Genomic DNA, 25,842 nt, shown 5'->3' with positions numbered 1-25,842 from the left:
TTATAAGGAGAGGAAGAGAGACCATATTTCTTTCTTTCTCCACCATGTGTGGACATAGTAAGAGGGCTATAGTCCAAGCCAGAAAGAGTGTTCCACTAGCAGCTGAATTGGCCAGCAGCTTCATCTTGGACTTCCCAGCCCTCAGGACTGTGTGAAATAAGTGTCCTTTGTTTAAACCACCCAATCTTTGGTATTTTATTATGCCAGCCTGCACTAAATAACACACTATGATAATGAGACATAGATATTTGGTCTTTGTCCTTAGTTATTGACACAGAACTTCTAAAGCCCTTGGAATTTAACTAAGTGATAGAGGTGATAGGAGCTTCTTCTGCTATTCATAATAAGCCTCTATCCATCATTCCTGAACATATGCTAATAAAGTGGCTCTTTATGAGCCCTAGATAGCTTCAGAATAGGAGCTGGTTGCCACCAAGTTATTATAAGGTTAGAATGTTTAGCCCCACCTGCCTGCAGATATATGAAGATGAGAGAGGGGCTGGAGGTTGAGTTCAGTCATCAATGGCCAATGATTAAATCAACCATGCCTACCTAATGGAATAAACTATGTAAAAACATGGATTTTAGAGAACTTCTAGGCAGTAAACACATCCCTCATACCCAGCTTCTGTGGAAGGCAGGATAAACAGGGGAAGGGGAGAGGTATTAATGTTAAATTGAGGGATACATAAAGACTATTAAATGAGCCCTAACCAGTTTAGCTCAGTGGATAGAGCATCGGCCTGCGGACTGAAAGGTCTCAAGTTCAATTCTGGTCAAGGGCATGTACTTTGGTCGTGGGCACATCCCCAGTAGGAGGTGTGCAGGAGGCAGCTGATTGATGTTTCTCTATCATTGATGTTTCTAACTCTCTATCTCTCTCCCTTCCTCTCTGTAATAAATCAATAAAATATATTTTTAAAAAAAGACTATTAAATGAAAATAGATATTCTAGCTGGAGAAATGTTACCATGAATTGACTACACGGTGATGAAATTTTCCTAAATGTCAACACATGTAAAGGGAATGATTAGTCCCAGAGGCTATTAAGATGCAAAGAGAAGAAAAACAGCATCTTTATGATTATACTAGAGGCCCGATGCACAAAAATTCGTGCAAAAGCTTGGGACCCAGGCTTCTGGCACTGGCTTCCCTCCGACACCTGGGACCCAGGTTGCTTCCCTCCTCTGTTGCCTGCAGGCACCCTGGACCTGGGCTGGCTTCCCTCTGGCCCCGGCTTCATCAAGAAGGACATCTGGAAGATGTCTGATCCAATTAGCATATTACCCTTTTATTATTATAGATATTAAGAATAGTGCTTGATTAAGTAAAAATTACAAGGATTTTCTTGTACCTGATATTGTCCCAATACTATTGCCCAAATACTTTTATATACTATGTGTGTGTGTATCTTCATAATTTGTCTCTCATTTGATATAATTATCACCACTTTATTATAGATGAGATAAATAAAACTTAGAGATATTAAGTAACTTGCCTAGGTCTAGGGTTGCCAGATTTAATGAATAAAAATACAGAATTCCCAGTTAAAACTGAATTTCAGATACACAAAGAATAATTTTTTGTTAATCCTCACCTGAGAATATATATTTTACATTGATTTTTAGAGAGAGTGGAAGGGAGGGAGAGATGGAGAGAGGGAGAGAGAGAGAGAGAGAGAGAGAGAGAGAGAGAGAGAGAGAGAGAGAGAGAAACATCAGTGTGAGACACATTGATTAGTACCCTTCTCCATGCACCGTGACCGCAGCTGGGGATTGAACCTGCACCATGACTGGGAGTCAAAAACAAGACCCTTAGGTGTGTGGGCTGATTCTCTATCCACTGAGGCACCAGCCAGGGTGAATATTATTTTTTTAGGTACAGGTATATACTTGGCACATTCTTGTAACTAAACAATTATCCATTGGTGAACTAACATTTAAATTTAATTGAGTGTCCTATGTTATCCAGCTACCCTATTTAGATCACACAACTAAGTAAAGGTGGTCCTGTTATTGTTGTAAATAGCTAGTTATTAATATTAATAATGGAAAGAGAGCAAAGGAAAGGCCAGACATTATAAGCATGGTCATCAGGAAGCTACAGCTTCACACTCCCCACAGTAAACCACCAGTTCATTCCCTGAACATCACTGGGGAAAAGAGTCCAACAAAGGTGAAAACTGGAGTATTTGCAGTGAAGTTGGGTGAGGTAGGGAAGGTACTTGCCTGTCACTCTAACATGAGAAAAAGATAATTGGCTAGAGAAGTAGAGCCACTGCAAACATGCAGAATCCTGAAGGGTTAATTGGTTAAGCTCCCAGTTATAATTCCCACACAAAGAGTTATTTCCTGTGCTCCTACTCCCCTGCTCCATGATGCCTACGTACTCATGTGCCTCCATAATCATGTGTACTTAAGCAGCCACATGGCGCATGGCCATGAGGACCCCACAGGCAATGGGTTGCAGCTGGGAGCACAAGCTCAGCTGGCCAGATTCTGGACTGGACTGGACTTTAATATGGAGCAGAGACATTGGGAAGTGGCCTTAATCCTAGCCCTGATGAAGACAAGTTTGGACTTTTTCCATGTGATACAGAGAGAGATGGGACCATGGAAAGGAAACCCCTTAATTTTACATCATCAATAAAGCTTTCCACAAAGTCCCATCCCCTATGGGGGTCTCAGGAAATTCTTTCCCCAGTTTCACCTCAAGAGCTCCACTTCCATCAGTAATAGGTGGGAACACAGAGGGCACCCCACTGACAACAGTCCCAGAATGTGAAATCAGGTCTATAGGGTCTGTATACACTTTGTTCTCAAAACTCCATGGTCTCTTTTCAGAGAAGAAAAAAATGGCAGCTTAATGCTTTCTTTACACTGTTAAATCTCAGGATTGTTTCCTACAGCTTTGGCTTGATTTATTCCCAGTATCAAATGCTGAAATCTACTGTTGCTGGCTCCCTATATGGTTCTTATGGACCCAATAGAATAACTCCTGCCAAAGACATGAAGCATGTAGTCATCTCTGTTTCTGTGGTTGCATTTATTATTTCTGCAATGTTAAAAGCCTCCAAATTCTTTTGGCATTTCTCCTAACTCAACACTCTGCTTCCCATTGCTTACTCAATTTGCATTTTACAAGCCTCTCAACTTCCCCCACCAATCACATATTCTGGGCCAGTAGCTTTTCAAGCTGCTTTTCCAGAAAGTGGTTTCCTTGAAAGAGAAAATATTTTATTTGTAAAATATAAAAGGATATTTTGGGCAAAATGAAACTGAGTAAAACATATATGATATATTCTATTTTCACCATTGGTTTTGGAATCTATAATAATAAAAGGGTAATATGCTAATTAGACCAGATGTATTCTGGACATCCTTCCTGACAAAGTCAGGGCCAGAGGGAACCCAGTGGTCCTGGGTGCCTGTGGGTGGCCCAAGGGAAGCCAGCCTGGGTCCCATGTGCTGGAGGGAAGCCAGTGCCAGCAGCCTGGGTCCTGGGTGCCAAAGGGAAGCTGGTGCTTGCAGCTGTGAGAAGGAAGGTCTACTCTTGCACAAATTTTTGTGCATCAGGCCTCTAGTCTATATATATATAAAGCCAGCTACCTTACGACCATCTAGTCTATATATATAAAAAGCCAGCTACCTTATGACCAGAGACCAGAACACCACAGCAATTGCCCAGGCTGGCCCCACCCCGCAGGGAGCAGTTAGGGGTGCCCCAAGGCAATGCTATAGGGTGCGAGTTGATGGGGAAAGTTGAAGAAATAGAGGGGAAGGTCTTAAGGGTCTGCAGGGTTGGGGTGGTCGGCCTGGAGTAGGTTTGGAGTGTGCTGGGGAAGGAAGAGGAAGATCCGATTGGAAAACGGCTCAGCACAGTACCTTTCTCATTGCGAACCAGGACAGCACCAGCTGTGGACTGAATGGGCAGTTGTTTCATGAGTGTGCTTGGGACCCACATGTTCATGGCAGTGGCAGTACTCCCCAAACTTCACTGATTACAAATAGTAAATAGCTATCAACGTCAAAGAACAGAAAAATCCTCTCCAACTACAGGCCCTGGACTTGCAACAGGACTGAAGGAAACACCATTTAAGGAGGAGCTAGAAAAACCAGAAATATGGGACCAGAGGATTGTGGGATTGTAGAGGACACCTGGGTGCCTACCACTAGAACATGAGCCTGTTATTGAACGTGAGCCTATACTCTTCAGTCTTGCAGTATTTGGACGTGACTTCTGGCGGGAAATTATTTCTATTGTTTGCTGTTCCTTTGTGGTGAGGAAGATCAGAATTAAAGGTTTTGTTTGTTACCTTGGTTTGAAGTGGAGAATAAGACCCGCAAGTACAACCAGCTCTAGGAGGAGTACACACGCACCTCCCAGGAACTGCAGATAAAGTGCACAACAATTGAAGCCTTCAGTGAAACTATCAAGGTCTTTGAAGAGCAGGGCCAGACTCAGGAGAAGTGCAGCAAGGAGTATCTGGAGCACTCCCAGTGTGAGGTTAATGAAAAAGATGCAGAGGATCCTGCTCAACTCAGAACGGCTCAAGTCTCGCATCTCTGAGATACAAGAGAGGCGCATGAACCTGGAACAGGAGCTGCGGACACAGGCCTTGGACAACGGGAGTTTGATAAGCGTATGAACAGCCTGAAGCCAGACCGCATGCAGCTGCGCAAGATCTGAGACCAGTACCTGGTATGGCTCATCCGGAAAGGCGCCCGGCAGAAGAAAATAAAAAATGAGACTGAAGACCAATATGCACTGATGGAGGATGAGGATGACCTCCCTCACCATGAGGAACGAACCTGGTATGTGGGCAAGATCAGCCGCACGCAGGCTGAGGAAATGCTGAACGGCGAGCGGGATGGTACCTTCCTCATCTGTGAGAGCGGCCAGCGGGGCTGCTGTGCCTGCTCTGTGGTGGTGGATGGAGATACCCAGCACTGTGTCATCTACCACAGGGCCACTGGCTTGGGTTCTGCGGAGCCCTACAACCTGTACGGGTCTCGGAAGGAGCTGGTGCTGCATGACCAGCACACTTCCCTCGTGCAACACGATGATGTCCTTACCAGCACACTGGCACATCCCGTGTGAGCCAGCTTCCCTCCCCGTCTCCCACCCGCAGCTGGCTGATTCATACAGAGCAGAACTCCGTATTTCTGTCTGTCTGTCTGTCTGTCTGTCTCTCTTTGTGAATCTTTCTCTGACTCAATCTCTCTCTTGCTTTCTCGGAGTCTCTCTCTTCCTGTCACTCTTTCTATCCCCATCTCTGTCCTTCTGTACCTCTAAGTTTCTGTTAGAGGAGCATAACTCCTCCACCCTATGTCCCCTTTCCCCATGGGCACTGCCCTCCCTTGGCTCTGGCTACCCCCACCAGTGCCTACAGTTTCCCCAAGCTCCCCCTGTCTGTACCTGTCATGTTTACAAAGGCCCCTGGGTGCTCAGCCCCAGCCTGGTGCCCTGATTTGTAAGCCATAGACCTGGGATCAGGGCAGGAAGAAGGCAGGAAGGAACTTTGCTGGGCCACTTCCAAGAACCTCTGCTGTGATATTTGGGGCCAGTCAGGTCCCTCCCCACAGACCCAACTTCCCCTTCAAACCCTGAAGTGAAACCCGCACCAGTTACCCCCACATGGAGCTGCTGCCCAGAAGCCCTCCTCCCCAAAAAGCAAAATTATTAAAAATAACTTCAAGAGCTGGGCCCTATCTGACCCCAGGCTTCCCAGGAACCGAGGCTGCTGCAGGCACTGCTGGGCCAGCCGAGATGCACCGCTGCCCACAGCACCTCCGCTCAATGCAGTTTCAAGGCTTCTCCTTGATCATTCTGGGTTCTGATTTTGTTTTGACTGTAAACCCATTTTCTCCTCTTTTGGGACAAGAACCTTGGTTTTCTATGCTGCCATAGATCCCCCCTCCTGCCTGCCCAGCTAAGCTGGCAAGTGGGTTTTGTATGGCACGTCGATGCTGATGTGGATATAAAACATTGAACTCAAAAAAAAAAAAAAAGGAAAATGGGACAGTGACAAATAAGAAACTTTGGAGACAATGAAGGGCAGTTTGACCAGACTGTTGAGAGCTAAGAATTAGAGTTTAATTGGGATAGAAATCCTGCTAATAGCACCTGATGCCTGAAATCTGAGCGCTCTACTTTTAGGTTTTCCAGTTCAAGTTTTTGGAGACTGCCTATTAAAACATTCCTGGTTGAAAAGGGTTTGTATAGAAGCCCATAAGTATTAAGTATTTGCTGTGTTTACCATGGTTAGCTCTCTGTGAGGAATATGGAGTAATGTTAAATGCCTCATGTTCTCAAGAAGCTTGACTTTTAAAATAAAAAATAAAGTAGAAATATAAAATGTTTCTTATAAATATAAGAATATAAAATATAAAATATTAAAAATAAAAAAAGAAGAAGCTTGAGTTTTAGGGGCGAAATCAGGCAGCCAGGTGAGCGCTTAGGGGCAATCAGTCAGGCAGGCAGAGCCCTTAGGAGCCAGTGATCCTGGATTTTGAGAGGGTGCAGGCCAGGCTGAGGGACACCCCCCCCCCACACCCCCATGCACAAATTTCATGCACAGGGCCTCTAGTAAAATATAAACAGATGCAATTGTTTTATTGGTCTTAACTTTGTCTCCTGGCACTAAATTGTCAAGAATTAAACTTTTGGTGCCCACTCTTTTCATGTATGTTATAAAGATAAAATCCATAATAAATAGGGAAAGAGAAAGTTCAGAAATCAGGACGTTAATAAAATAAAGGCAAAGATTTTCTTTGGAAACTGTATTAATTTTGGGGGGGGGGGAATTTTAAAAAGAGGGGACCAAAAAAACCACTAAATTTTAGGAAGCATACTTATAGACAGCTTTGTTTTTTAGTCTGATAAAGGCAATGTTAAAGATACACTTAGCGAAGGCCAGGCAATTGTTGAGAATACTTTTTTTTTTTTTACTATATGCTTAGAAATTTTCTAATTGTGGGGTACTTAAAAAATTTTCATCAAAGAAAGAAAAAACAGATTTAAACGATACATACAAGGTATAAACATATAGCATATTTCTATATGCAAATGCTTCAATAACAATCCTAGTTTTATTATGCAGCAATATAACAATGTGACAAAGTTACTGAAATAAACTAGGCATTTTGAAATACCAAAGTGTTATGTATTTTAATTGGATAAGAAAAAAATTAAGAATGGTAATCCTGAAGTGACTTAATAAGTAGAATAGATATAGCTATCTGGAATGTTTTAAAGGAAGTAGTAAAATTAAAAATTAACTTTAAAAATAAGGAAATCCCTGGGCTAAAGGAGAAGAATGACATCCAATATATCAGAGGTGAGACAATGGTGGAACAATTTACTTTGGAACTAGGCCAATGCTACAAGTCAGGATTTTGTTTGTATGGTTTTCTGAAGAGCTGGTTTATCAGTACAACACAAAAATTACTGTTATAACTTGAAATTAGTTTCCAAATATGATTATAGAAAATAAGTTTTGGTATGTATCCTCTTAAATTATTTCTTACTTACTAAGTCAAAAATCAAAAACATAGTTCCCTCAGTAAAACTCTACCTTTATTAATTAGTTTCTGAGGGAAATTTCTCTAAATTTTCTTGTGAGCTTTTTTTAAAAAATATATTTTATTGATTTTTTACAGAGAGGAGGGGAGAGGGATAGAGAGTTAGAAACATTGATGTGAGAGAAACATCGATCAGCTGCCTCCTGCACACCCCCTACTAAGGATGTGCCTACAACCAAGGTACATGCCCTTGACTGGAATCGAACCTGGGACCCTTCAGTCTGCAGGCTGACGCTCTATCCACTGAGCCAAACCGGTTAGGGCTCTTGTTAGCTTTTGATGCATTTCATTTTTTAAAGATAATGCTAAGACCAATATTTCTTATGCACAGGAGAAATAAAGCTGCTATCTATTTAATGAAAAGACAACTGTCAAATGAAGAAAACATGAAACCATGGGAAAAAGGGCACAAACTTGTCTGAAAAAAAAAGATACTTTCTCATTTTAAAGAATGGATTATTTTTCTTTTGTTACATATTTAAGTGTTAATTTATGTAAAATTTTAATTTATGTAAAAAATGTATGTATGTTTGCCCAGGTGCTTTGAATATAATTATAGAGAATGTTTATTAGATTAAGAATAATTGGATGACAAAATACAAAGTGTTAGCATTTTAAATTATATTTAAAATGTATACCTCAAATTTTGGGATAAGTAAAAAAAACAGAGAGTAAAATGGCTTGTCACAGTGCTGCTTCCTCAGTATTCACTTGCTTGAATAAATATCCTAAATGAATATAACATATAAAGCAAAATATTGCATTTGCTAAAATAAATGCACATTTAAATGTGCACAGCTACAGATGGCTACAGCTCTTAGAGAAATAAATAGGGCTCAGTCTAAAATGAATGTAAGACATTGAAAGAAGCATAAAATCATTTTATGGAACATGATAAAATGAAAACTGATTGACAGGTAATGAACTATAAAATCTACATTGAAATGAAAATTACACAGAAAAAGAATAGCACATGGCCTTATTCCTATAGTCTTAGGGATGAAAAATTGAAAATTTTCTAAACCACCAGCTCACAAAAATTAAGCAAATTAAAAGCTGATGAAAAATCTATGTGCTATGATTGCTATGATTGAATTAGCCAGTTGCTGAGATAGAAAAGTGCAATGCAATTTAACTTTGTGATATCAGAATGATCTTCTGACTCATATTAGATTGAATTGGCAGTTGAAAAGGAGATGTTTCCTGCATATATGTGTGCTTATTTATCCACCCTTATGTTTCTAGATAATTCTTCCTCTACCAGAGGATTAAAGCATATGTTAGAGATCTAAATTCTGCATCTTAGCCTATCAGCATACCCAGGTAGACCTTATTTTGGTAGTTTACAATTTAATAGTCTGAATTGTGTAGCCATAACTAGTAAACATTTTGTTTTATTGCTAATTTTATGTAACTGTTCTGCATAAAATTTAAACTGCCTCACTCATGGAAAGTATGTCTTTATATGTTAACTCCCTATCTTTTTTTTTTTTTTTACCTGCCTAAGGAATGTGGTAGAAAAAAAATCCGCACTTTACCTCTTACATTAAAAAACTAACTAAAACTAGTTGTATAAATGAAATGAAAAGCAATAACGGTGAAGTTATAAGGATATACCACAAGCTTACTTACAAAAGGATGCATGCACAGATGAATCAGCTATCATTTATTGAAAACCTATTATTAAAAAATAAAATAAACAACCCATTATTTGTCAGGTTCTACTCTAGAAATTGTATGTACATTAAAATTGTTTAATTTCATACTGGACTCTAATAAGATATGTAATGCTATTTCTGCTAATCACTTATGGCAAGACTAGGGCACAGAGACATGAAGAAAGTTTGCCGAATTTGTACAGGTAGTATATGGCCATAGCCTATTCCAAATTCAGTAGCCTTACTCCCAAAAAGATGTTTTCTTAACCTTTACTAGCCAAGTTGTTGTTGTTTTTTCTTAACAGGTATATATTTTAATTATACCCAAACTGAATAACCAAATGAAGGCTAGCTGAACTGAAATATTATAACCAAGGATTTGCAGAAGAAGCCGCATAGGGACTGGTAAGAAGGGTAGAGAAGTGGAAAGGACTATCACCAGCACCCAGGTGTGGGGGCAGAGAGCTAGAACATTATCTTGGCTGTAAAACTCCTTACCCCCCTGGAGCATGGGGTCTCAAATCCACCCAGAAACCCCCATCTTAGAGCAACAGAGATAGAAAGCGGAGCCCACACAGCATCTGGTGATGGAAATCAGTGGGGATTCAGCACACCTGGGAGACCCAGGTGCCACTTTCCCAGGGAGGAGCACTTTGCTTGTGGAAAGGGGTGCACAATGCCGTGTGCAGGGGTTATGTTTTATTGAGTTGTACAATTGAAACCTCTATGGTTTCGTGAACCAATGTCACCCAATAAATTCAGTTAAAATAAAATCTGTATCTCCACTTATACTCTAAAGAACAGATGCTGAATCCTGAAAACCTACATTTAAATCTACTGGCTTCAAGTGGGTCTATAATCCTCTGAAAAAATATGTGCACATATTTATGCAAATATGTATATTTGGTTTGGACACTAAACCAATTTGGAGTGTGTAACTCAATTCTTCTCTTAAACTTGTATAATCCTAGAGCTGTCAAGATGACATGGATTAATATGGAGAAGAGGAAAGAGGTGGAGAGGGAGGAGGAGGAGGGTGGTGGCGGCAGCACTGTGGCGGAGGAGCAGGAGCAGGAGGGGGATGGAGAGGAGAAGGCTCCTGGGTGGCATGGCGCTCCTGCTCCTCCAGGCGCTGCCCGGCCCCCTGTCAGCCGGGGCTGAACCCCCGCAGGTCAGCAGAGGCGTGGTGCCAAGCGAGTGCGGGCCTTTGAGAGGGCTGTTAGGATAAGGAAACCTGTGTGGGTACCAACAATCAGAGCTACATCTGTGACACAGGACACTGCTGTGGACAGTCTCAGTGCTGCAACTACTACTATGAACTCTGGTGGTTCTGGCTGGTGTGGACCATCATCATCATCCTGAGCTGCTGCTGTGTCTGCCACCACCACCGAGCCAAGCACCGCCTTCAGGCCCAGCAGCGGCAACATGAAATCAACCTGATTGTCTACCGGGAAGCCCACAATTACTCAGCGCTGCCATTTTATTTCAGGTTTTTGCCAAACTATTTACTACCTCCTCATGAGGAAGTAGTAAACCGACCTCCAACTCCTCCCCCACCATACAGTGCCTTCCAACTACAGCAGCAGCAGCTGTCTGCACAGTGTGGCCCTGCAGGCGGCAGCCCCCCAGGTGCTGATCCCGCCAGGGGCTCCCAGGGGGCCCAGAGCAGCCCCTTGTCAGGGCCCAGCCGAAGCAGCACAAGACCCCCGAACATCATCGCTGACCCTGAGCCCTCCAACATCGACATGCCAGACAACCCAGCAGCCACCAAAGCCCTGGAATGGAGCCCAGCGGCTCTGTGGCTGACTCGGGGGAGCTGGCCCCTGGGGCCTTCCTGGACAAAGATTCCCAATGTAAGGAGCAGCTGCTGAAAGATTATAGCTGCGAGCAGGGCAGCGCCCTCCCCGACAGCAAGGACAAGACGCCTGGCAGACATCGCGCTTCACGGGTGACTCGGGCATTGAGGTGTGTGTGTGCAACCGGGGCCACCACGACGACAACCTCAAAGAGTTCAGCACACTTATTGACGACGCTCTGGATGGACCCCTGGGATTCTGCGACAGCTGCCACGTGCGGCCCCCTGGTGACGAGGAGGAAGGGCTATGCCAGCCCTCCCTCCGAGGAGCAGGCCCGAGGTCTTGGGCATCTCCACCTGCCCCGGCCACCGACGTGCCTGCTGCTGAACACCATCAATGAGCGGGACTCCCCAAACTCCCAGAGCAGCAGCTCCCCCAGCTAGAGCAGGCCTTGCCTGTATCTGAGAACTTGGCAAAGCAACCGAGGGCAGGGGAGAACCACAAGGGAAGCATGAAGTGACTTTCCAAGAAAGTGGTACAGCCACTTGGTCTTTTTTCTTTCTTTTTTCCTCCTTTGTTTCTGCATTTTCCTACATCTCCAGGTACAGTTTGGCGTGTGGATGCCCCGCCCCCCATAGAAGCACAGTATTGTGGAGGGCTGAGAAGTTGGTTCTGTGACTCATTCCTCATTCCCCACCCATCTCCCTTTTTTCCTTTTCAAGTCGTATTTCACTACCTGCCTGGTTGGAGGTACTGTGTGTTTAAGAAGTCCCCAAGGAAGGAAGCTGAGACTGTGCCCTGAGGTGACTTAGTGATGGAATGGATTTTTGCTCTGGTATTAGTGTAAGAGAACCTTGCTGTGTCAGTTGGGAGAAGCAGCAGGTCTCAGCCCTGGGTGGAGGAGACCCAGGGGTTGTCATCCCTTGATGCCAGTGTCTGCAGAGCCGGTCTTGGGCCAATCCTGTGGGCGGATGAGGGCTGGTGGGCAGCTGTGTGGTAGATAGGTAAGGGTTTGTTGCATTCCCAAATTCCAGGTAACGAGATCAATGCATCACTGCATCCTTGAGGGCCCCTGCCCAGCACGTTCTGGCTGGCCGCAGACTGGTGCAGGTGGAGAAGATTATACTGCCTTCTCTTTGTTTTTCATTTTTTAAAATAGAAAAAGAACAAAAGCGAGCTGAAAACAAGAGCTTTACCAGTGGGCAGGCAAGAATTCTGTTCTGGAAAAGGGAAGTTTGCGGCTCTTTCTCAATTCGGCCTTCAAAGAGCCAGAGGAGATCTTTGTGTAGCGGCTTGGGTGAAGGCTATCTCTGGACCTTCTATGGGTGCACAGGAAGCCCTGAACTACAGCGGTGGATAGAGGTGCAGCTTTCTGCCTCTCTGCCCTTTGGTCTGTGCCCACAGGTGACCAGGGCCCTCCCCCAACCCAAGCACACAGGCTGTGGGCCTGTCTGTCTCACTGTTCTCTGAACAAATGAGACTGTGGTGCTGAGCAAGGGCAGCCCCAGAGGCCTGTTCTCACATAGTATTTTCTCTTGATTCTGAATAAGTTTGTTGTTTTAACTAACCACTTGGGGGGAAATTGCCTTGGTTGTCTGTGGTTTTTATGCCCCCCTCCCCTTGTGAGTCGGGTAACTAATCGTAGCCGATGTAAAGAGTCTGAGTGGCCCCGGGAGGGGGTGGAGGAGCCGGAGGAGCCATCCAGAAGGACCACAAGATCCATGTTACTACAGTTCTGCCTCAGACAACCAGTGGAGCTTTGATGGGAATAATCTGAATGGAGAACGCATGCAGCCGAAACTAACATTCCCTGCCCTGCCCTGTTCATTTGAAGAGTCTGGTTCTTCCCCCCTCTTGAACGATGACATTTAGACTAGGCATTGACCTTATGATAAGAAAGGGAAAAAGTATAGACATATACAAAAATAGACAAATCCAAGGCTGTGAGGTGAATGCGTGTCTGCATTTGAAGTCCACGAAACCAAAATCTGTGTTGAACAAAGTGAAGTCCGGATACAATGACTTTTTGGATAACCTGTATGTGTGTGTGTGTGTGTGTGTTCATTGTGTGTGAGCCCCCAACCCTGTTTTCCTGTGAATATACTTTGACTGGCAGCCATTCTGTTCCCATTTACCACATGTTTGGAGCAGATATGGCCCTCTCAAGGTAATTTATTTTACGCATTTACTGTTTACTGAACAATTGTCTGACTGTGTACTTGGGTGTATTCAGCAGCATTGTCGATGGCAGTCCCGTGTTTGCCAGAGATACTGTCCTCAAAGTAGAGGTTTTCCTCTACCCATCACTGCAATTTGCACATTGCTCCGTGGACATGCGGAGGCCTGTGTTCTGTTCCCTGTAAATGGAAACATGCTCTGAACCTGTCTGCCTCCCTCGCCTGCTCCTGGCCCTCGGTATCAGCCCCCTGGGGGGTGTTCACAACCACTCGGCACAGAAGGTGAAGGTGGAACTCCAGACCGAAGGCTTAATTGGATCTTCAGGGACAAGCTTGGACTAGCTGTGGCCCAGACGTCAGCCCTGTCCAGAATTGCCAGGAGGTTTGGCAGACACCACAGGGCTTACCTCCCTCTGCTGAGGTCCAGCTCATGCCAGCAAGCCTGTGCGTAGCAAGAGTGGGTGGGAGTGCTTCAGCAGCCCTCAGATGCCTTTCCTTCCACCATTAAAAAAAAAAATCCCGAACAACTCAAAAAAAAAAAAAAATGACATGGATTGATATGGAAAGAGGGAGCAGTGATAAAGCTAGATTGTGTCACGGTTAAAAAAACATATTTGAGAGGGAGGCTAGCAAATCTGAATATGGCCTATGGCCACTTAGAACCTGTGCAAATTTGGACAATTTTCCTTAACTTCTCTGTAGCCCCAGGTTTATCATTAGATAATTGGTTACAATTGCAGTATGGATCTTATTAGGCATCATAAAGCAATTTTGATATATATAAAGTGTGTAAAATTATAAAATTTCCCTTTGAATCCTATATCTTTATCAATTATTATGTGAACCTTGGCCAAGTAATTTATTCTAAAACTCAGGCCACATGTGTTAAAATAATGACTATTTTAGTCATCTGTGGCAGAGTAACAAACCACCTTAAACTTAGTGGCTTAAAAAATGAAGATGTATTTTGCTATTTTGTCAGGGTTCAGTAAGAACAGCCTACCTCTGCTCCACAGGAAGTCACCTGCTGGGGGTGACTCGATGGCTTGGCCTGAAAGCATATGGAGGCTTCTTCCTCCTCATGCCTGGAAGTTGGTATTGATTGTCACTGGGAGTGTCCACTGGGCTTTCAACCAGAACGCCTACATGTAGCATCTCCCTGTGGCTACTAGACTTCATCACTATGGCTAGGATCCAAAAGTAAGCACCTAGAAAAAAACAGGCAGATTCTATATCATTTTTATGACCTAATGTCAGAAATTACAGTGTCGCATCTGTCATAATCACAAGCACACCCGAATTCAAGAGGAGGGAACATGAAGCCCACTTCTCAGTGAGAAGAGTGTCAAAACCACAATGTAAGAGCACTGAGGTGGCATTATTATTGCAGCAATTTTTGAAAGATACAGTTTAACCACAGTTATTTAACAGGTAAGGATATTGCCAGAGTGGAACAATGTGTCTGAAAATGGGTTGCGATATCTTAATTTCAGTAATCAGAGTCAATCATATGTGGGTGAGTACATGGTAAGCACTATTACATAGTTATATATTATCATTATTATCCAGCATACAAAAAATGTTAAATTACAGATATGCTTGAAACTTTTGCTAAATCTTTAAATTTCTCTAGAGCTCAGATCAAAAATATTGCAAAATTTTAAAAGAAGGGCACAAGTGTGATGGAGTTTAGAATATTAAAAATATTTAGAGCTTGAAGTTTAGGCTATTTTAAAAATTAGCTGCAGTATACATTCTAGATTGGTTTAATTAATATATTGAATGTTAGAAACCTTTGATCACCAATATCATAATTTTCAACAGCCACAGTGGAAGCCCAGAGACAGAAAGAAATGTATTTCCCCATGCAGAGTGAAAATAACTTTCAAATCATATGGAGGAAAATGATCCTTTAGGAATAAAGACTAGCTAAAACTGAGCCCTTCCTAAAGAACTTTCTAAGAGATATACTTCAGGAAGAAGAAAAAGGATCCAGAATTAGAAAAAAAAAGATATTAAAGATACTAAAATATACGTGGATATATCTAATTTTTTTTAAAAAAAATGTATACATCAATAATAAAATTACACCTAATCTGTGAGTTGAAAACAATGACAGAGCCCTGGCAGGTGCTGCTCAGTAATTAGAGTGTGGGTCCATGCACCAAAGGGTCACAGGTTCAATAGCCGAGCCAGGGTATGTACCAGGGTTGCAAATTTGATGCCTGGCCCTGAACAGGATGCATGCAGTAAAGCAACCAACTGATGTGTCTCTCTCATGTCACTGTCTCTCTCTCTCTCTCTCTCTCTCTCTATCTTTTTCTCTGTTCCTTTGTCTCTCTCTCTGTCCCCTCCCTCTCTCCTTTTCACTCTCTTTAAAAATTAGTGGAAAAAATATCCTTGGGTGGGGGTTCATAAAAAAAATTACAGAATTAAAATATTGGTATATAGTAGCATAAAAGTATTGCTTTATGGAAGGGTAAAACTTTTCATATACCTTAGACAGGTGTAGGCAAACTTATGCATCAAAGAGCCAGATAGTATTGTTTTGTGAATTCTGCATAATTTTTACTTCAAAACCTGAGGAGGACTGTACAATGAATGACTAAAATCCAAAACACTGACAACACCAAATGCTGGTGAGAATTCGGAACAACAGGAAATCACATTCATTGCTGGTGCCAAAGCAAAATGGTACAGTCACTTTGGAAGAAAATTTTACTGTTTTCTGTAAAACTGAACACACTATCATCATATAATCCAGCAATTGTGCTCCTAGTACTTTATTCAAATGAGTTGAAAATTCATGTCCACACAAGCAATACCTACACATGAATGCTATAACAAATTTATTACTATTGCTAAAACTACACAGCAACCAAAAATATCCTTCATTAGGTGAAAGGATCTATAATAATAAAAGTGTAATATGCTAATTAGACCGGATGTACTTCCAGACAACCTCTGGACGAAGCCGGGGCTATGAGGGAAGCCTGGGTCCCGGGTGCCAGAAGGAAGCTGGTGCCAGCAGCTGGGGGATGAAAGGCCTACTCTTGCATGAATTTCATGCATTGGGCTTCTAATAAATAAATAAAAATTCAGACAATGGAATATTATTCAAGTGCTTAAAGGAAATAAGTTATCAAGCCACAAAAACACAAAAAGGCATGGAGGAACTTTTTTAAATTCTTTATTGTTTAAAGTCTTACATATACTCCCTGGCCACCTCCACCCCCAGCACATGCCCTCACCCCCCTAGTGTCTGTGTCCATTGGTTATACTTATCTGCATGCATACAAGTCCTTTGGTTGATCTCTTACCCCAGCTTCCTACCCTCCCCTGCCTTCCCTCTGAAGTTTGATGGTCTGTTCGATGCTTCCATATCTCTGACTCTATTTTTCATCAGTTTATGTTGTTCATTAAATTCCACAAATGAGTGAGATCATGTGATGTTTATCTTTCTCCGACTGTCTTATTTTGCTTAGCATAATGCTCTCCAACATGGAGGAATTTTAAATTCATAGTGTTAAGGAAATCTAGAAGCCTAAGTAATGTATGATTCCAACTATATGACGTTCTGGAAAAGACAAAACTATGAAGACAGTAAAAAGATTAGTGATTGTCAAAGGTATGAGGTGATGGAGGAATGAATAGGTAGAACATGGGATTAATAGGAAAATGAAAGTATTTGTATGATACTGAGCCAGGCTGAGCCTCTCTTAAATAGATGAATGGTATTGTTTTTAGATTTTTTAAAAAATATTCATTTATTGAGCCACTCCTAGGTAAGTTTAAAGGATCTCTTCAGGCACTCACCAAAGAGCCCCACTCTGAGCATGCTCTGGTAGACACCTGCCCTCAAGCAGAGTCCCTGGAAAGCTGAGAGCTCAGTATTGCCCCCACCAAGGAACCTGGAAAACAAAGGTGGGAACCTGGAAAGCAAAGAAATCTACTCTGCGCCTGCCTGAGGAGCCAGGCTCCGTATGCCAGACCCGGCAGCAGTGTGTGGCACCATATTCTTTATTGGTGTGTGCTCCCCTGCTGTACTGAGCTCTCTTCCTTTCTCCTTTTCCTCCACTTGCTGTGAGTAAATCCCTTCTTTTCATGTTTTGCCTCTTCTCTTGATTTCTATCTTGAAGAGAGGAAAGTACCTCTTTGAAGGTGACAATATTATGATGGTGGATACATGTCATTTTACATTTGTCCAAATGCATAGGAAGTACAACACCAAGAGTAAACTCTAATGTAAACTGTAGTCGTTGAGAGACTATGATGTGTCATTATGGATTCCTCAATTCTAACAAATGTACGTCCCTGGCTCGGGATGCTAATGGTGGAGAAGCCTGCACATGTACATGTATATGAAGGGATTTGAGAACTCTGTACTTTCCACTGAAATTTCCTGTGCCTCTAAATTGTTCTAAAAAATAAAATTTATGTATTTTTAAAAACCAATTGTTCTTGTATGCACAATGAAAAATGGTAAATAAATACATCAAGAAATAACATTATGTTTTAATAATAATAAAGAAAATGTGTCCTGATAAATGTGGATTTATCCCAGCTATGTAATTGTGGTTTAATATTAGAAAAACAATAAACATAACTCACCACATAAACGATTAAAGGAGAAAATAAATTGCAGTAAACATTTTTTTAAAATTCAAAATTTAAGTATCATATAGTTATTCATATAAAAATAATAATAGTAGAAAGGACCATCTAAATCAAAGCAAGAATTAAAATAATTTTACCTCTTCCAAATAAGCAAAAGTGTATAAACTCTCACAGTATTCATCGTTGGTTGAACAATGGGATATTTTATAACCTGTTAGTGGGAGAATACTCTGTTTCAACCACTCTTTTTTTTTTCCGTCTGGGAAGGAAATGTTATTGTAGGCTACATAGGACTGGGATAGTATTTTATGTTTTATTGTGGCAATAGCTAACCTTTAAGTCAGATCTGAGAGTTATGAGAGAGGGAGCAAGAAGTAAATAATACCAATAGCCCATGTTTTCTATAATGGATGTATGCAGAGTGCTGTGGGAACACAAAGGGGAATTAAACAAAAATGGCACAAATTGGTCTAAGTGTCAAAGGAGTTCTAGAGGAGATACATCTTTAGATCAGGCTAGAGCTGTATGCAGTCTGATATAGGGGGGTTGCTTGCTCAGAACAAGAGACCAGATTGGATAAAGCCGGAAGCAATAAAGACTAAGGCACATTTGAGGATCTCTAAATAGTCTAGTTATACAGGAGTGGGCAAACTTTTTGACTCGAGGGCCACAATGGGTTCTTAAACTGGACCGGAGGGCCGGAACAAAAGCATGGATGGAGTGTTTGTGTGAACTAATATAAATTCAAAGTAAACATCATTACATAAAAGTGTACGGTCTTTTTTTTTTCAATAGTTTTATTCATTTCAAACTGGCCGGATCCGGCCCGCAGGCCGTAGTTTGTTCACGGCTGGCTAGTACCACAGGCATAAGGAGTGTTTATAGAAGAATTAGTAGAAATAAGGTTAGAGAATAAGATAGATGCTGGATTAATAAAGGCCATATTTGTTACAGTTAGATTTCATGGTAGGACAATGTTAACAGTACAGCATTTACTTTTGTCAGTTTCTTATTGGAGGGCCTATTCTATAACCTAAAAGTTTAATAAACCAAATATGATATTGACAGATAATGAGTCACTCCTGGTAAGTATCTTATTAGTACTCACAAAGTTATTAGTATTTCAATAATATCGTTCTGAAAGAATGATGGACACAATTATGTATAATATATATTATAATAGATTATGTATGTTACTATAAGCAGTATATTCATCATAACACACAATATATAATCATATAGTAATTAATATATTATATGTTAAATATATTTGTATATAAATAATAATATAATATATTCATATATGTATATCTATAGAGAGAGATAGAGACAGAGACAGAGATAGAGATAAAGATGGAGATGGAGCTAGAGATAGAGATAGAGAGATAGATATAGATACAGGTATAGATATATATATTCAGGGCTCTTACAACTTTGGGAAGACTAAAAGTTTCTTCTTCCTTAAAATATAACTTTCCCAGTTTAGGAGAAATAAGCTTTGGTCTAGAAAGTTGCTTTTGGAGAACAAGACCTTTAACATGTTCACAATTGTACAATTAAAGCCTCAATTATAGTTGGTGGTCAACAAATGTTTACTGATGAATCAAATTCATCTCCTAATTAGAAAGTGTTTGATATATGCACACTATGGGTTCAAATCTTTTTTTTTTAATATATTTTATTGATTTTTTACAGAGAGGAAGGGAGAGAGATAGAGAATTAGAAACATCGATGAGAGAGAAACATTGATCAGCTGCCTCCTGCACATCTCCTACTGGGGATATGCCCTCAACCCAGGTACATGCCCTTGACCAGAATCAAACCTGGGACCTTTCAGTCCGCAGGCCGACGCTCTATCCACTGAGCCAAACCGGTTTCGGCATGGGTTCAAATCTTCACATTTCCACTAAATCTACCTTAGAGCAAGTACCTTTTTTTTTCCTCTTGGTTTTTAAAAATTTTACAAGTGTGTAATTCCTACTTCCTGAGGTGGTGAACACATTTACCATTTAAGATGCCACAAAATGCCGAGTACATTACCTGCCATCTAGGAGACATTTAAATTAATGGTAACTATTATTATCATTGCTGTTCAACACCCCCTCCATCACTCTTGCTGATGCCCAAGCTTGTGGAAGTTAAAGTCTACCAACCACAAATAGAAACATTTGTCACATCTTGTCAGAAAAGGTTAAATACAGTGCTAGCCAAAGACGTAAGATCAGTTTGCTTCTGACTTGATTTTTAATATACTTCAATTGTGCCACCTTTAAGGAGCTCATTAGCAATACTGCTTCTTCAGTTTCTACAGGCATCACACTAAGAGAAATTATTTTTTGTTCTCATTCTATTTCATCCTCTCTCTTGCTCTTCCCTTACCCACATAGGAAAGGGCATTTTTCGCTGCTCTTAAAAAAATTTACAGCAGTCTACTCCCTCTTTGTCCTCACAGGAAAGTGAGTTGGCCTTATCATATAGCAATATAGTGCCACAGTCCAAAAGCTTAAGTTTAATTCACTCATTAGTGAGAAATGCCCTACCTGGAGAAAGATAATGGCGATCTAACGCATATGCTACATAGCTTCCCAATAGAGTGTTCCTTTTAAAAAGAAATAATTAGATGACTAAATTAGATCTTAAGCACTGATCTACCTATATACCCCACAGAATATGTAATTAGAAATTTAAGCACTCAGCCAGATATTAAGTCATTGGAGACATTTCTATCAGAAGCCAATAGTATTACCAAAATGTTAATTTTCTAAAAGCATTGTAAATTCCTTAAACATTGTAAAGTGCACATAAAGTTGATTGAGCAAGCCAACTCAGATAAATGGGTCAGATAAATAATGCTGTACTTATGCCAAATGCAAGCTATACTCTAGTTATCAAGTAGGTATTTAAAAACCATGGCAAAGGATAATGGAAATGGTGTGGCAAAGAGTCAGTTACAGCCAAGAAAACATGCACCCCTTAAAAATAATTGATCATCATCGCCTGATAATATTGAGCCAGGTGACAGAGGAAAACAGCCTATTTCCTTTCCCCTTATAGGCACTGTCTCCAACACAATCACATTGTGGTGAGGGCTACAATATGTGAATTTGGGGTGAAGCACCAATCAGTCTATAACACATGGATATTCAAAATGACCAAATGAACATAGTTTTAACTTTTATTCTTCTAAGAAATTCATACACAAGAAAAGATGACTAGAGAAACATGTGAGTAAGATGGAAATATGTAGGGGAAAATATGGTTCCATATTTGGAATCAGAAAATTCACTTATGGATGATTAGAAATTCTTTGCAAGCTGCTCTCCTTATTTTCACTTTTACTTCTAAATTGATATACTCTCTTTTTTTTCTACTATGGGAATAAATCCTAGATTAATTCTAAACTGTGTGAACCTCTGGGGTATCGACCTATCTGGACGTGTTAACAGATTTGTTAGATGAGTCCAAAGGAGTCCTATTTGCATAAGGAACTAAGGAGTCTTACGGGATCGGGAGGCAGGGACAGGATTCATGGTCATAAGCTTAATCTGTTAAAAAAAAAAAGTCATCTGTGCAAGAGAAAGCATATGCTACCTCAATCAGAATTATCCATCAGCCTAGTACATGGTATATTGCTTGAAAAAATCTGAAGATACTAAGGCAAAAGCAGCAACTATTTTGTATTCATATACTGTATCCAAGTGTTACAATTATTACAAAAGAGGCATTTTCTTCTTATTTTTTAACACAACTCTAAAGATTTGGCTTTATGAGGACTGCAGGGTATTGTCAGGACAGTGGCGTTGCCCAGCATATGGTAGGATCAGGAATTGCCCTGAGGAAACAGGAAACCATGATAACATTTAGAAAAGGCTGAGTGCCTGGTGTATTCTCTAATGACGGTGAGATGAAGTAGAAATTGTTCTTAGCACAGGGGCCAGCATAGTTTAGGAAACTGATATTGGTAAGAGGAAGAGGAATAAAATTACAAATGCCAGTAGCAAATGACTTGACATATCTGTAGTTGGTGTAATCAAATGTCACAGTGTGACAGGAACAGTTCTGACTTACAGCCGATTGACAGAATATATATCAAAGTCCCCCTCTGCCCTCTCCATCATTTCCCATTTTGGAAACCTACTCCAGGAGTAGAGAACTTTGGAGGAAGTTTGAAAGAGCCTTAGCAAGATAAGGACAAAAGTAAAATGTAAATTGTGCTTTGTGAAATTATATTGCATCATATTGTATTGTACTATATTTAGAGTACTGAAAGATTTCAAGTACTCTCAGCCATGTTACTGGTTGATCACTAAGTTCTGCTAACAGTGACAAAAATAAAAACAGAAGAGAAAGTTCTCTAGTTTCATGATTATTTTGTGCACATGTCTGGGCCAATATTTTTTTCCTACAAAAAATTCAGTTCCAGTGCATTTCTCTTCTTGGACATATTAAGGAAGGTACTGGATTTCTCGGGGCCGGGGGGTGTGAAAACAATTGAAGACAATTATGTTCACTGGAAAGAAGAGGCCCTCCTAGCCCTCGCAAGGGTTAACTTTGGGAACAAAAGTTACAAACTCCAGACACAGCTAGGAAGGGTTTCAGACTCTCCAGATAGAATGGAAATCAGAAAAAGACTTCCTTTATTACTTTAGATCAGCGGTTCTCAGCCTGTGGGTCGTGACCCCTTTGGTGGTCAAATGACCCTTTCACAGGGGTCGCCTAAGACCATCCTGCATATCAGATATTTACATTACAATTCATAACAGTAGCAACATTACAGTTATGAAGTAGTAATGAAAATAATTTTATGGTTGGGTCACAACATGAGTAACTGTATTTAAAGGGCCAGAAGGTTGAGAACCACTGCTTTAGATGCATGACAGAAATCTAGAATCCCAATTGATTTTATTTCCAATCAAGGGCACAGTTCTACCATGTCTGAAAATTCTCCCTATTATAAGTGAGAATTATACTTAGCAACTGTTCCTATTATATGGTGTTAGATGTTTTCAGTAAATACCAGAGAAATTGATATGTATGCAATATTAAGGCTTATCAGGGTTTCTAATTTTGGCCTAGATAATTCCTCTTATAGGGGATATTCTATGCATTGTAGAATTTTTTTAGCAGGATCCTTGGCCTCTATCCACAAGATTCTGGTAGCACGGTTCCCCACCCCCACAGTAACTCAGGACATTGTCAAATTTCCCCAGAGTGGGGAAGATGGGGAGAAGATAAACATAGTCCCAGGTTGAGAACCTCTGGCTTAGATAGAATACCACTGTGAATTTCTTGAAATGGGACTCCATGTACATTTGCTCATGGAAGCAAAATTTAGAAATCTCACACACAACCTTACTTGTGTAGACACAGCCTCACTGTCTGGGCTTAACGCCAGAATTAAAATTAAGTATCTCCCAATTCCCTAAGACAATCAGGAAACACATTTTTCTACCTCCCTTCCTTCTACCCTGACACTATTTCTTTTGGACAATTAAACTGCAGTACTTTAGGCTCCTTAGAGAAAAGCTACTGTGTAAATGCAAAGTAATAATGGATAGTAGCCAAGTAAAATGAAAGAAACTATACTAAAAGCTAATTGTCTAAATTGAGAAGTTGATGCTCATGAATAAATATTCATGGACATATTTTCATACTAGTAAACTGAAGTAATACCAGACTCCTACTATCAGATTAATCTGAAGCCAAAAGAGACATATTTTTGAAACTAGAGACATTGATCTTGTGGTGATCTATAACAATAACTGCATTTCTACCATAGAAGGTGAATAATATAATTTTAAAATGATAAATGCCACTGCTGTGGCTAGATGCACATTTATTAATTTGATTTGCTTTAATGGAATTTTTTCCCTAAGGGTCCTGGTGGTAGGCAGCAACTTATAATGCATAAGAAATGGTTGTTCTTACTGTTACTTTTATCACAGAAAACACAATCACTGACTATGCTTCAGCATCAACATAAATATTCAAATACTAATATCCTGCTGCCCAGTGGGAATTTGAGAGTTTGGGTGATGAAATACACATTGTTGAAAGGAAAGTTTCATTAATTCCAAGGAGAGAAAAAAATGTGGTTATGTGTTCCCTGAAAAGACTAATTCTGTTTAATTAGTTAATTGTAGGCTTGATTTCATTGTGAAAGGTAATGGGATAAGTAGTTAATTATACTATAAATTTATCTAATTTATTTGATAATCCAGCTGAGTTGAATAGCTGAATTAAGGCTAATAACTTAATCTTGGTAATAAATAAAAAATAGCATTACTTTGGAATAGAGGGCTAAGTGAGCTCATGGGTATTTCTTTTTATTTTAATTTATCTTTATTGTTGAAAATATTACACCCATCCTCCTTTTTCCCTCCATTATCCCCCCCACCACTCCTGCCCCCTCCCTTTTTTGTGTGTGTCCTCTAGTCCTCTGCCTCCCCACTACTCAAATGTTCCTTGTCCCAGCCACTGAACTAGCCTGACTCGATCACATGCTGAACTCTTCCTCATTTATCCATTTACGCATGCTAATCTTTCAGCTTGGAAAACTGCATCTAACCTGTAATAGCCTTATACTCATTTACTTTTAAAATTCAGCTCCCTAGATTTTACCTCCTTCATAACATTCCTCTATTCCTTTGAGTACACCAGGTCTCTCCTCCAGTGGTTTGCTCCCCACTCTGTTCTTTCACCAGCCTCATCCTAAAGCAGTTTATCAGTTCACTTACTACTTCCTCAAGAACTTGAGCTCTTTAAGGTCAGGACACTCTCTCTTACTGACATTTCCTACTGAACACAGTAAACTCACAGAGCACATGCCATATAGACAAATGCCAAATAAGTGAATGAACTAATGAATAAATTTTAACTACTTTATAGTTTGAAATCACTTTTTAGTAGGCATTATAATATAAAATTAACATATTTATTTACGTACTTCTTATCTGTATTCCCTTTTCCCTACTGGCACCACAAGCACCTCCAAGTTTCTTAATGGAGAACTGACATTATTTTTTACTTCATCTCTATTTCCATCTCACTCCTAGCAGTTCCTAATAAATATTTATTGAAGAAAGAATCATGCTATTTATTGTTAAATGATTCTTGATAACCTGTGGAGTGGATAGCTCATTTGCAAATAAGCTAAAATTTTAATTCAGAGGACACGTTAGTAATACATTCAGTGATTGATACAATACTAGGTATCCATCTATCTATCAATGATTTGTAAAAAAACACTAATACTACAGTGACTTGGAATAAGGTTTAAATCATGGGTCCTCTGCATGTAATTCTTATAAAAATTGTCCTGTAGCATAGTGCACATTGTATTTTAAGACATCTGTCAATAAAGGACAGGAGAATGTGTTTAAGCTAAAAAAAAAAAAAAAAAGGAATTCTATAGTTTGGATATGACAAGGGATATCTGATAGGGAAAAGAGTGGATATGTAAGCAGGATTTGAAGATAAGAGTGAAAGAGAAGATGACTGATGGTCTAAGCTCTTGGATGGAGGTGGAGGGAATTACTACAAAAACCCAGGTAAAGGTTTGAATTTGGAAATTAAGGTGGTAGGGCCTCTCTTCCATAGGAATACAGGGGGTTTCTTTTCTCCTCAGCCAAGACTGGAGGCCAAGATCAACCCTTGAGGGTCATTGTTGGAGCTGCCCTGAGCTGGGAAGCCTTGTTTTCCTACCTCAGACATTTGTAAAAATAAAGAAGATGGCAATATTTCATTCAAAACAATGCACACTCCCTTTCATAGTGTTTTGTCTTAGATTAAAGACTGTAGTTCTTTATAATGGCTAATATAGCCTTCCTAGCTCCTCATTACCATATTATCTCCTTAATTTCTGCCATGTGACCTTCTTTCAGTTCTTAAAAGTATTCAGGGCCTTCACTCATGCTATTCCCTTTGCCTGTAGCTATCTTCTTCATCTTCCTTTCTTCTTTGCCTGATACTCAAGTCTCGCCTTAGATAGCACCTCATTAAGAAAAATGTT

General features: G+C 40.4%; 1 non-coding gene and 2 pseudogenes across 1 annotated transcript; all 3 read left to right on the top strand.

Moving 5' to 3' along the window:
• Positions 1-2,427: 2,427 nt before the first annotated feature.
• Positions 2,428-5,100, top strand: LOC118650590 (annotated as a pseudogene).
• Positions 5,101-10,274: 5,174 nt separating this feature from the next.
• Positions 10,275-11,480, top strand: LOC118651260 (annotated as a pseudogene).
• A 13,934-nt stretch (positions 11,481-25,414) lies between these two features.
• On the top strand, positions 25,415-25,546 carry LOC118652381. The gene has a single exon (XR_004966615.1).
• Positions 25,547-25,842: the final 296 nt, after the last annotated feature.

The sequence above is a fragment of the Myotis myotis genome, unplaced genomic scaffold (assembly GCF_014108235.1).
Source record: "Myotis myotis isolate mMyoMyo1 unplaced genomic scaffold, mMyoMyo1.p scaffold_m19_p_3, whole genome shotgun sequence".
Taxonomy (NCBI): domain Eukaryota; kingdom Metazoa; phylum Chordata; class Mammalia; order Chiroptera; family Vespertilionidae; genus Myotis; species Myotis myotis.
This window is presented reverse-complemented; position numbering and strand designations above follow the sequence as displayed.